Source organism: Falco peregrinus, chromosome 3, assembly GCF_023634155.1.
Source record: "Falco peregrinus isolate bFalPer1 chromosome 3, bFalPer1.pri, whole genome shotgun sequence".
In the NCBI taxonomy this organism is placed as follows: Eukaryota; Metazoa; Chordata; class Aves; order Falconiformes; family Falconidae; genus Falco; species Falco peregrinus.
Window position 1 is genome coordinate 76,297,201 of NC_073723.1, and position 13,714 is coordinate 76,310,914.

The following is a 13,714-nucleotide window of genomic DNA, read 5'->3' on the forward strand; positions in this document are numbered from 1 at the left end:
TCAGCTCCTCAGAGCACTTCCATCGCACAGCAACATATAAAGACATGCACATATGTGCTGGTTTTGGCTGGGATAGGGTTAATTTTCTTCATAGCAGCTAGTATGGGGCTGTGTTTTAGGATCTGTGCTGGAAACAGTGTTGATCGTTCAGGGATGTTTTAGTTACTGCTGAGCAGCTCACACAGAGCCAAGGCCTTTCCTGCTCCTCACCCACCCACCAGCGAGCAGGCTGGGGGGCACGAGAAGCTGGGGGGGACACAGCCGGGACAGCTGACCCCAGCTGACCAAAGGGATATCCCGTACCACATGGTGTCACGCTTGGCATATGAAGCTGGGGGAAGAAGGAAGGGGGTGGGGGGGACACGACACACATTTGGAGTGATGGTGTTTGTCTTCCCAAGTCACTGTTAGGTGTGATGGAGCCCGGCTTTCCTGGGGATGGCTGAACACCTGCCTGCCCATGGGAAGTGGTGAATGAATTCCTTGTTTTGCTTTACCTATTAAACCATCTGTATCTCAGCCCTTGAGTTTTCTCACTTTTGCTCTTCCAATTCTCTCCCCCACCCCACTGGCAGAGGGAGGGAGGGAGAGCAGTGTGGGGCTCAGTTACCAGCTGGGGTTTAACCACGAAAACATACTAAGACCAGAGCTAGTTATGAGCAGAAAAAGATTAAATATTTATTTATATTAATATCTCTACAGTCTTTTTCTCCCAGCAGCTTTTTTTCAGAGACAAAGTGACAAAGTGTCACTTAGTTTCTGTTTTGGAAAGGAAAATATTGGAGTCATAGTTTTTGGGGAAATGGAAATTACAATTTCTGAAGAGTTCTAGCAAGGAATAACTACCGTGCAGGCTTTGTCTTGGACTGTTAATGCCAGTCACGCTGAGAAAAGAACTTCTTAGCTTTCTTAGAGAGGAAGAATTTCATATAGAAACCACACCAAAACCTTCATCTGAAAACAAACCATCATTTTTATCCACAAGTAGGCAGTCTGGTTGCCCATTCATCATCAAGCTTGAAAGCGAGATTCCTCTTTCTTTTTTTGCCAGACTCTGGATGACTTTCATATACAGTACAAAAGAGGCCAGCAGTCACTGCGCAGTCTAATAGTATTTGGTACCTGTTCCCCCAGACCCTTTGCTTAAATTCATTCACTATATCAAGGACAGTTTAAAAAGTATGGCCTGGGAATCCGTCTCTAAGTTCTAGTGCTACCATTTTATTTTTTTGTTTGAGACTCATTACTCCATATACTGTCTTTAACTACTCATATAAAAAAGGCAACAATATTCTCTGCCTCATACTTTGGTGCAAGTATGTGCTTTCTGAATAGCTCCAGGAGGGCTCATCAGCTGCTCTGCTAGCACTTCTGAACCACAACAACAAGAGGACAAGTGCTTCACTGGCTGCTGCTTCTCCAAGGCTCTTCACAGATGCAGGAGAAAGAACTAGATTTTGCCACATAGCATCCCATAGCTGCAAAAAAGTAGAAACACTGATTTGGAATGCTACAGAACACATGGCTCAGCCCAGCCCATACCTCTGATACATAAGGCAGGGCGAATCAAGGACATCCTGCAGTGCTCTTTTGATCTAAATGCTGAAGTGATTTATAAGTAACTATACAGTAAATGTTTTTCACAAACGTTTCCATAAATGTTTTTTGTACTGAAATTAACACATTGTACTATTTAGTAATGTGACTTCTGATGCTACAAATATATTGGGAGAAATGTAGTTGGACAGTTTTGATGTGAGATGTGTTATTGATTAAATACACAGGCATTTATATTAATTTCAAAATGCATAGACACTTGTACAGCTGTATATGCATTAAAACTTATTTTTATATCCTCCATGGATTACTGATAACTATGCAGATAATTAACATTATTGTAATATATTTGTTTTGTCTTTTGATTGCAATCGTTTATTTTTTTCACTGTCTGTTGGAGCAGCACATACTAGACCTATTAAACGTTTCCATCCAGTAACAGGCAACATCTACTGTAGGTAGATTTAATTTGTGCTGTCAGAAGCAATACTGCACCAAATGAAAGATCTCTCCATGCATTTTTGAAGCATGATAATGAATGCTATGCAGCTGAGATTAAGAACAAGCTCTCTACATAACACTTCTTCAATTGGCTCTTTTAATTGCACAAGAAATACTTTAGGTTTTAAGGACTTAAAGTATGAATAATTTGCTTTACATTTGCTAATGGGAATGCTACCATTAACATACAGAAGACTATATGGTAAGCGATACATCGAGGAAAAAGATTTACAGAACTTGAAACCATGATTTGCCTATTTGGCGTATTTATATGCCTCCCATTTACAGGGGACATATTTTTCTGAGGCTTGCATGCTCGTCTGCAACATTTACTTTTGATTTTTCATTCTTCCAGACAGAATTAATTGCATAACATTAATTAAATACTTGATCAAATATCTTTCCTATCTTTGAAGAACCATTCCGAATTTTTTTCTTTTCACATCTAGATAGTTTTTAAGTTCCTAACTTAGCAGGGGGTACAACTTCAGACCTGTGATGTGCATAAATAAATTTGGAAACAGTTGTAGATCTCAGCTCTCAGATAACAGTAGAGCAAACCTGGCTTTCTTCCTCAGTGAAAGTGGAAGACTATTTCAGTAAGTAGGTTGCAACTATCTGCAGCACTGACTGGCACCACAGGCTTCTCCACATAGGTAGCACACAGGCACATTTTTATGTCCTTGGGCTAGGCTTCTTCAGGTGTTAGCCCATGAGCCAGACTTGGTCCATGAGACAATGCCATTGAATAAGATCACTGTTCACACCCAGCCAAAGTTGGCAGAACCTATAGAGATACTCATTGAACAGCCAAACATTTCAAGGCTCATCCTTTGGCCTACATAGTGCATATTTTCTTTCCCATCTGTCTGTCTTCCAAAAACAGTAAAAGTCCTGCACTATGCTCTGTATTTCTCTTTTTGCAAGCCAGCTTTCCTGTTTCAGCCCTGTTCTTCAACCATTTTGCTATGCAAGTGATACCACCTTAGACTCCAGCACGAACACAAGAGAGTGTTGCTTACTCCCTCTGTCCGCTCCCATTTATGTCACATCTGAATTGGACCAATTGTATCTGTTAAGCTCTACATACTATTTTGGAAACATCTCCTACTTTGCTGAGTTCAAGAAGCCTGCTGTAAAGTATTCACTGTAGAGAATGCTTCATTCACTTTTCAAGCAGACCCCTCCCACCACCTCTTTACTAACACATTTTGTAGTTGTCTCTATAATACATGATTTTTGACAAAGCGAGTTCTTACCTTTACAGGTAACTAAAAGAAGATCTAAAGGGCAGAAAAAATCAGTTTTGCCATGTCATCCATGAAGATAACAGTGTGTAATAAAGCACTGAGAATTTCTACAAGTGCCTGACCTAGCCACCATAGAGGAAGAAGTAGTCCATGGGAAATGCATGGCCAAATCCTGTTGAACTAGTCCTGCTTCACACAACTCTCTTCTGTATGAATATGAGTCTCCAGCTTTGAAAGTACAACATGTGGAATTAATGAATCATCTACTGTAAGACTTCATCTACCATCCTTTTGTCCTCTGACGTTACTACATGCTATGCTGAGAGGCAAGGGAAGTATTTCTTTCCTGGAACACTATTTTTAATGACTGGTGTGTTTGTGGTTTAACAGTGTTTTGGCTAATTGATTCAACAGGAGAAGGTTTCAGGTTTGAATATATTATATTCAATCATTATTCAACCATAACAAGTCAGGTTTTTTATTTTTTTTTCTCCAATTCCATGTGTCTACTCATCAATTTTATATTTGACAGCTTCATTTTGTTCTCATTTTGACAGCTGTTGTGTTTATCTATGTGTGTGTACGTATGTGTGTCTGTGTGTATGCATTTATATATAGAAATATATACTGTTCTTAATACTTGTGTCATTAGCCTAGATTACCAACGTATGATTTTTCATATGGTAGTATCTCAGATGTTTAGAATTATTTTCTTGAATAGAAATCTTAGTCACAATGGTGGCATTTTTCTAGCTCTATTAGTCTTGGCACTTGTGTAAAGGGACAGTATTGTCTTTAATATGTCCCTTGGAGGAGGGATTTACTATTTATTAGTAGGTATTTGATAAAAACAGTCAGACTTTTTCCTAAGTCATACTTTTACATATTTTAAATCTGTAGAAGCCAAATACAGACTTATTAGAACACCATTTAATGAAAAGTATTTTACGTGTACAACTACATGTAGTGAGCATTTTATATGACCATACACAATGAGAAATGGTTTCTGCTGCTGTCCACAAAGGCTTTTGGGGTTACTGTTTATCCTGTGGAGGAACTTTGTTCCACCAAAAGATGCTTCTTAATTTTCACTGATTTATGATTACCAAGATCATAGCAATTACGAGACTCAGTCACTTGCCTTCCTTATACTGAAGGGGAAGAATGACAAGCAGGTTAATTGCACGTGAGTCTGAGTGCTTTGATGTGTAAGGATAAAGCTTAGGTTCTTTGTTCATTCATTCTTGGGAAAAATGTCATCAAGTTTTTAATGGTCGGAACAGGTATAAAATGCAGCTATTTGTTTCACAAAATGGTGAGATAGTACATGTCAGGTGCTTTGATCCTGTGGCTCACTGAGGTCACCCACTCAATCATTTTAAGCCTTTTTCAGATACCTTAGTTTCCCCTTGAAGATCTCTTGTGCAAGCTGTAGTGAAATCTGATCTTGTAGAGTTAGTAGCAGGTTCACAGCCCAAGGTCACATTTTATGTTTGAAGGCTAAGATATAGATGGATAATGAGACATTACATTTAATGAGATGGGCCCAGTAGGGCAATTAGGAGTTGACTATAGAGCACATATTTCCTCCAGGTTCACATGAGTGTTTCTATAGAGGTTTGAAAAGTAGCAGTGCAGGGAAATGGATGCACAAAGAATGAAAAGAATCATGTGGAAGATTTTCAAAGACTTAGAGGAGACTCTGGAGCCTATTCACTGGAAACATCAAGTCAGTGAAAATCAGAGACAGAGGCCTAATTCATCTGTCTTTGAAAACCACCAATGATAATGCAAAAAAACCCCTGAAATTTCAGAATACTCACTACTTATTTGAATGAAATAATTACTCTTGGGAGAAAGAAAATAATTCTCTGGAATTTGTCAGTAATTTGCTATGGGAAATATTTTTGATTCACAACAATAAGAATAATGTCTGGCCTTATTTTGTATAAAATAAAATTGCCTATGACAACACTTTCTGAAAACTGTAAGAGGAAATGCCTGTAGTCACACTGGCTAGAGAACAGACCGCAGCTGGGCTACTTCAAAAGGCAGGTTTTAAGTGGCATGTGAAGAGTTATGGAAAAGCATTGCATTATTCCATTTTAGCAAAGAACCTGCCTTTCAAAGATTTTCAGTGATTATCTTCTGGTGCATAACTAAACCACTCTCTTCCAGAAGTGATACTAACTTTAGACAGAAATACAATCTTAAAAAATAACAATTTATAAGAAATGCCATGTATCAAGCAAACATATTGAGAGCATCAATAGGCAAGTCACACAGGCAAAGAAGTCTGCTGGGAAGGATTTCAACACAGAATTGCTCCTGCCACAAGAATTTCTTGTGGCCTCTGTGTTCCAGATTAAGCTTATTATAAGAATACCTGAATCCAAATCCTTGCCACTGGCTTACATTTAGAGTGGGATCGTTTCACATTCCTAAATTACTATCTAGGTGGACAGAATGACTGTTCTGAATGAGTAACTCCATGCCTCAAAATCTTGGGAATTGTGAAATTTCAAAAGCAGTTTTCACTGCATGATGCCCTTTTCACTGCATGATACTCCCCCCCTGCCGCCCCCCTCCCCCCCCCCCCCCCCCAGCATTTATTTGAGAAGCACAGGTAGTGTGACAGTCAGATTCTCTGAACCAAAGCATCCCGTTGCAGCAAAGCTTACTTTAAGAAGATGAACTGGATCAAGACTTCTGCTTAGGCTTACCTTGTTTGGAATTGCTGGCAGGGGACCTCAGCTACTATGAAGAAACAGCTCCAAAAGTTCATGAGCGAATTTTGATGGGAAAATGACTGCTCTGCTCTCTGGAGTTAATTAGATGGTGCATTATGTGCTGGAAGAATGTATATTAAGTGGAACAAATTATACAAAGACAAACACATAAACAATATACATTCCAGATGGAAATATACAGAGACGACTTTTGACTTTCGAGAGTCTTTTTTTCAGGGACATCCAACAAGGTGCGGGAGCTCGAGATTACCTTTTCTTTGACATGTGGCGGAAAAAAGAATGGGTGTTACTAACAGGAACTGAGTATTCTCACTGAATTCACTCGTTGAATGAGAGCATGACTGAATTACTGGCTGTTCCCTAACCAAGAAATTTTGGAGGGAGAACAGACTGGCCACCCTTTCACTGGGCATGTGACGCAAGGTCTACTCAGGCAATGCATGTAGCCCCATGACTGGTAACTACCTCAAGAGTACTATTATCCCTTTATGAGGCTAAAGTCTCAGTAACATATCGGATACTTCTAGGAGAAAGGGGGAGAGGTGTTATCACAGTGTGCAAAGCATCAAAGGTAAGACAATAGGAAAAGTTCTTGGCTCTGTCGATTGTGCAGGGATTTGTTAGCTGACACATACTTGACTTGCAAGACCTTTTCCTTGCTAAACCCTGCGGGCTTTGGAAAGCTGAAATTGCTCCATACTTTTGAATGGAGAAAGCTGGAGTGAATCCTCTTTGTTTTGTGACACTTGGCACTTGGGTAGCTAGAGAGCAGCTGTCACAATTCCCTGTGATTTTGAACAATTATTTATATGTTCCTATTGCTTTCTCCCAAAGCGATTACAGGCAGTGGCATATCATTGTTGAGGGCTGAAGGCTACCTAAAAGACCTGACAATAGACATGAATACAGGTGATGGGTTTGTTGTACTGTCACCCATAAGAGAGGGATTGGTCCTTTCCATCTCATTTGCATTCCGGGAAAAAAAATATTTCAACTGTGATTAAATTCTTAATGGTAAATCAGCCACCTTTTTTCTGTGTAATTCAACATGGTTGTTTTATAAAATGAGACCTTAGATATTACTCTGAAGAAAAATACGTCCTTTGGTTGACAGTCCCTTGTAGATCAAATAAAGTGTTCTTCTAAGTCCTGGACTTCTCAGGTGATAAACACTGCACAATGAGATCTGTAAGTAACAAATGCTATACACCACAACAAAGGTACAAATCACTTAGCCGTGTAAAGAGGCAAAAGGGGAAGTGAATATTGATCAAGCATTCCCAGAACTGTTCTTAAACAAAGGAGCATTGATTTGGCTCCCAGTTACAATGGTCTGGCAGGAACAAAACTACTGAATTTGAGTCCTCAGCTACCCCAGAGGAACATGACAAAAGTTCTCCCAGCTTACAAGCACTGTCCTTGAGCTATTCATTTTCTCTACCTGCCCTTCAAGGCACCAGTTCTACTCTATACAAATATATGCTGTCTTTTCAGACTGTCCTCAGTCCAGCCCTATTGGATCAGCACATCTATTGGTGGGTATTTCTCTGTTTTAGCTCCTGTTTCCAAACAAACAAACAAAAAAAAATGCTTCCGTTTTCCCAAGCAGTCACAACACCCAAATAGGCCAGTCACCAATGGTTACCCTGGCAGGATTTAAAGCAGTCTTTTGCCATCTTTTGCCAGTTTGCCAGTTACTTTATCACATCATTTCATGCCGAGGTCCACAGGGTGGAAAAAGCATACCTTCCTGAGCAACACCAATCTGCAGGGCCACAAGCTGCTATTTAACAAGCACATACCTCCGAGTATTTTCCTCTGATGCACTCTGTTATCTGTGTATTCCTTTCAAAGTTGAGCACAATACACAGCACAGATCTACAATTATTCAGCAAGATTAAAGAATATCTTTAAGGCACTTAGAGTTACAAACAAACATTGGCTCCTTAAAAGTTTTCTACTTTGGACCAAAGGCTAGCTGATATACACTCACTGGGCAGCATATTTCTCTAAATTCAGTGAGATTATTTGTAAAATAATGCTTTTCAAATGGAATAAAGTTTTCCAAATGCAGCCCCTGGGTATTAGCTATTGTATAGACCTTACTGTTCCTCAGAGACTGGCTCCTAGAAGAAAGGATCGGTTTCATTTTCTGCAATAGAAGTCTCATGTCATTCAATGTAGGCTATTCAGATCGACCATAGCAGAGATTTTCACAGATGTGCAGTGGTGGCAGAATTATTGTCATTGCATTGTTGGTTTCCTGGCTTGAACATTACCCAAAACCGAGGCCCTTATAATGTTTCTTCTAAAGTAAGAAACAGATTATAAGGATTTTGGTTAAGTGTAATGCTGCTTACACATACATACACAAAGGGACAAAAAAAAAAAAAAAAAAAAAGGCAACAAATTCTGTTTCCCTGAATGCAGCAGAGAGAAAAGAAGAAAACCAAGCAGTTTTTCTTCTGATCAAGTGTTCTGTTACAACAAACCCTGTGCCCAAGAAGTCCTCCCTCTTCCTTTTTTTTCAGGGTCACGCTCACAGATCCCCAGAATGGCTTCTTCTACACCCTGCAGCTGCCATTTCTGCTACCAAGCCCAAGCCACAGTCTCGGTAGTTTCTGTCTAACATTTCAAAGCCTCAGATCAAGCCTTCAGAAGTACTGTTTAGCTGCATGCAGGGGCTGTTTATTCCTGCTTCCACTGAAAAAGTCAGTTTGTACATCCACGGACTAGTGTATAGGTGCACTAGTGCCCTTGGACTTGAGATTGCCTGCCTAATGGCTGGCGCAGGGCCATGAATTCCCTCCAAGGTTACCCTCTAGCTGTCCACATCTTCTTGGATCACCTGTGTAATCCTGAAGGAACTAGTCTGAACAAGATGAAGTGCCTGCTTTTGAAACAAATGCTTGGTCACCTTTGTGCACTCTTGAAAGAAAGAACGTTCCCTGGTTTCTAAGACACTTCTGGTTTCGTTTATCTTAGCAACTCTTCACATTTTCTGTTCATTCTTTCTTCTTGTTGCATAACCCAGCTGACTGTTGCAATCCAGTTTTATAGGCATAATGCTGTTATTAATTTTCTTATTTTACAAAAGATTTTACCATATGTACTTATAATGTTTACTGCCCAAATGAATACTTCATTCTTTGGTTTTAGCATGTTTCTCTTCAGTATGCATGTGCTTATTTTTCATGTCTCACAAAAGACACTTGGTATCCTGCAAAATTCCATGTATATTTTTGTTACCAGTTTCCACCTTGTCATTTTCACATACAGAGACAAAGAATAACCTAAAATTATCAATTAAATTATTTTAAATTAAATGTTCTCAATTGTCACAAGAATAATATAGCCTATATATCTCTCATAGAAAAATATTTGTGGAAACAGTTCATGGGCCTACACCTTCTAGGGGATGTTACAAATCCATACAATGCTCCCAAACATCCAAATGTCTATAGGAGTTGAAGGATGCATAAAACTGCTTACCATCAAATGCACACATCAATAAGGACATCCGTGTAAATTGTTTATTCACATAGTGAAAGAACTACAATATGTGAAAACCCAACTGAAATACTAGGGGGAAAGACAAGCCTTCACACACATAAAAAAAACATGTCTACCAGCCAGGAGCAAAGCCCCAGCCCCAAACCTACGGGAAATGTAGACAATGCAAAAGAAAACCATGATCTGCACTTCTATACATACTTTCTAATGCCTTTTCTGAGAGCAAGATGACATTCAGATATGCAGGTTTTTTATGTCTAGTTTCCATCAAGCGATCTTGCATGCATTTGAAGATATTATTTCTTACACTTAGAAAAAAAATGTTAGAGTTTAGTTTCACTATTAACATATGTTGTACTACATTATTTAACAATTGATAGCAATGACAATTGCTAAAAACACTGGAACTAATTGCCTAGAGAGGTTTCGGGGTCTCAGACTGCGGAGGTATTCAAAACCCAACCGGACAGGGTCTGGGGCAACCTGCTCTAGCTGAGCCTGCTTGAGCAGGATGGCTGAACTGGATGATCCAAAGATGTTTCTTCCAACCTCAATGATTCAGTGATTCTGTGAAATAAAAATATGTACACTTACTGCTGTAAGCCAGGTAAGTCCTTCAGTACTCCTTTTTTTTTTTTTTAATGACATAAGCAAAACACAAGACTGCTTCTGCACTTAAAACTAGACAATTGATTAAACAATTTGATATATCCTCCTATCTCATTTCAGTGGAGAGATTTAACCTGTTTCATTTTGCTGATGCATGGAAAAATCCCAAACTATAAAAGTCCCTTCAAAAATAAACCTTGTTAGCTGCACATTAAACATGATCAAATATTAAAATACAGAAAACTTTATTCTGAAATTCACCAATAATCTGCGAATGCCTATATATAGATAGATACAAGCCGAGATAACCACCTACTTGTAAACATACACATATTGTGTCATACTGCACTGTGTGGCTGCAATGCACAGAAAGCAAAAAATATTAATTTGGAGAGAATTTAAACAGCTTAGACTAGACACTAAAAATTGGGTGAGATAAACCCAAAATTGACATAATGCATTCAGATAGTCCTGAGCATTTACAGAATGGGCTGGGCTGTGTAACTCATATATTGAGCTGTAGCTGTGCAACAAGACCCATTTCACATGAGAAGCTTGCCTGTGTAAATAAAGGCAATTCAGATAGTTTGTAGGGGCCCCAGAATCCTGCCTCCTTCCCGGAGCTGTCCAAATGCAAAAAAAATACGCACTGTAGAGCTTAGTGGAAAATGCCTTCTGGCTCATATGGATTACCACAAGAGTCAAATAATTCGGCTATCTAGCAGCATAAAAGTGGGAGGACACAGTAATATAAATTATCTTTGGATTATTGCTTGTACTGTAATTACTGAGGCTCTTGTTGGCTTCTTATTTTATTAGCAGAAAACCAGCATTGTTACAGTGTTAAAAAAAAAGTCTTCCCTAAATGGAAAGGCTTTCAAGCAGTAAACCTAGTATCTTCATCAGTGCCAGAGGTATAAATACCAGGAAGAGTGACAGCTAATCTACATGCACTCAGAAGCAAAAATGAAAAGGCCAGCTAACACGCTTGTCAGTGCTAGTCTTACCCACACCTACTATCTTGCAAGATCTTCAGACAACCAGTCAGTAATGAAATGATTAGGGGGAGGAGAAGAACAGAGGAACAGGACAGCAAAGAGACAGAACATCAGCAAAACATCAAAGAAGATTAATGTAAAGAGGAACAGGGCATTTTAAGTGGAGCTTTACAAGGTGGCTTAAATAATCTGACTAAATATCTCTCTGTACTGTATCAGCTTCTCAGGATCAATGTTTTTTGGGGTTTTTGTAACCTCCTATCTCCTTTTCCACCTCCCCTTTCCTATTCCCCATCATTGTCAGCATTTCTGTCTTGGCAACATCAGAGCAAACAGAGAAGGGAGTGAAACAAGAGAATCGCATAGAAGAGATTGTTTTGGCAAGGCTGTGCAGGCCTGCTTTACTAATCCAGCATACGCAAGGTATTACTGACTTGTATTCTATTAAAAAATATTAGCAGAGTGAAAAAGCATCCTGTGCCAAATCCAAGGGCTGCTGAGCTCCAAGTGAAGCTCTCTCTTAGAGCCTTCACCTTTCACTTTCATGCTGCAAATGAGATAAAAAAGGAGAGGCTTTAATTTTTGCTTGCCTAATAACAACTTTAAAAAAGGCCATATGCATATGGAGCTAGTGTGCTCAGTAATTTGATCAGCCATGCTTGACTGACATGTGTTCCCCCAAACTGTGATTTAAGTTACAGGGCATCTATACATCAAAGGGGAGCTTTGCTATCTTTTCTAACAGCTGTGGGATGAAAGTACTGATTGACAATGCAATTTTACACAGATATATAAACAAGGCACTTAATTCCTTTAGGCTCCTTGAAAAATCCCATCTGAACATACTCCTATGGCGGAATCTTTCCATGATTACATGTGAGGGATCCACTGATTTTTCCATTGAGGTTTCTGAGTTCACACAAAGCAGAAAATACGGCCCTGAAGCTTTGCAGTCACAAAGCTTGGCAGTGTTTCAGAAGCACCATTTTCACAAACTTTGTCATTATGACAATATCCATGAGCAAAGATCAACATGTGGTATTTGCAAAATGAAAAAAAAAAAATACCCTGTCTTTGGTGAATTTGTCACTGAAAGCATCATTGCATTATCATTTTGCTCAAGCAGGCTATTATTTGGTAAATCTGAAGGCTAATGTAAGACTTCCAAAACTGATCTTCAAATCTTCACACATTTATTGAGTACTGCCATACAGGTAAGATGGAAATTTAAGGAAATATTTCAGTAAAGCCATATTGTATCATTAACATCTGACACTGTATAAAAATATAAACTGCTCAGTAGTACATATATGCTGGATATAATGCTTGGACTGACAGATAGTGGGAGAACAGAAATGTCAATTGTCACCTTATTCATCTTTATCCTTTAAATTCCCATCTTAAAGCACGACGGACACACAAATTTTCTATTGTAAAAGGTCTGTTAAAGTTGCTTTATTAAACATTTTTCAGATTTCTGGGGATTATCCTTCTGCATAGATGTTACAGCCTTTTCTGTTATTCCTGGTAAGCGTATTCTGCAGCCTTAAAGAAGACGGTACTCCTCAAGCTATTTATGAAGACTAAACAAAAGATTCTTATGGGATTAAATTCATTCACCAAACAAGCAGAAGTCACAATAGCCCAAAAACTGTTAATCAGCCTTTCCTGCACAGAAACAACAAAAACCTATAAATGAGGGGGCGGAAGAAAAAAAAACCCAGAAAACACAAAAGGACATCAGTTGTGCAACTAAATTTCAGCACCATGCTTATTCTACTCTTGGCCTTTTACCAATGTCTCAGGAAGAGATGAACAACAGAGATTTAAGATGCAACCATCAACGGGTTGAACCCTCTCTTTCCCCACTTCTCCTGGGCATTAATCTTCCTGTAGCAAAGCTGCCTGCTCTTTAGAAGCTGCAGCTCACACCCTGGCGTATTAATGCAACGGCAGTTGAAGCAGATACGTTGGACTGTGATTTGCAGTTGCTGAGAGGCTGATACATGCTCGCTTCTGTTATTTCTGTGCCAGGGCCCTTGTCCACTGGAGGATGGAGGGCTCAGACCACAGGACACTAGTAACATTTTACACTACTGGAGCAATATTCAGCAAAACTTGATCTAGTTGTGACCTTATTATTTGTCATTTTACGCATTAAAACCTACAGCTGGACAAATTATATCTAGCTGTTTGTGATGGTACCCTCCAAAGAGACGAAAAGCCCCCCATGCTGAGGAAGCCACCATCTGTTGGCAAAGGTTTGAGCAAGTACTCACAAATAGGTTGCACTTTGCTCTCTACCAACTTCTTGAGGAGTGTGTTTGCCTGAACATGATATAGTTTGCTGCTGGCACAGATCAGCGTGAAATGACTCCTCAGAAAGCAAAAAAAGAAGTACAAGGTGAACTAAGCTGACAGGACACATCAAATTCACACTGTCTGAAATTTCTCCCAGTCTCTGCCAAACACACTGACCCGCTGACAACACCAACACCAACTAGTCTTAAGCTCTTAGCATCCTCTTCTCATCAGT

General features: G+C 39.3%; 1 long non-coding RNA gene across 1 annotated transcript in view; it reads right to left on the reverse strand.

Moving 5' to 3' along the window:
- Positions 1-468: 468 nt before the first annotated feature.
- Positions 469-13,714, reverse strand: part of LOC114013703 (uncharacterized) — an 81,776-nt gene continuing 68,530 nt past the window's right edge. The window contains exons 3-4 of the long non-coding RNA XR_008746277.1: positions 6,032-6,158; positions 469-1,478 (exon numbers count right to left, since the gene is read on the reverse strand). This is a non-coding gene — a long non-coding RNA (uncharacterized LOC114013703). The remainder of the gene's footprint in view (positions 1,479-6,031; positions 6,159-13,714) is intronic.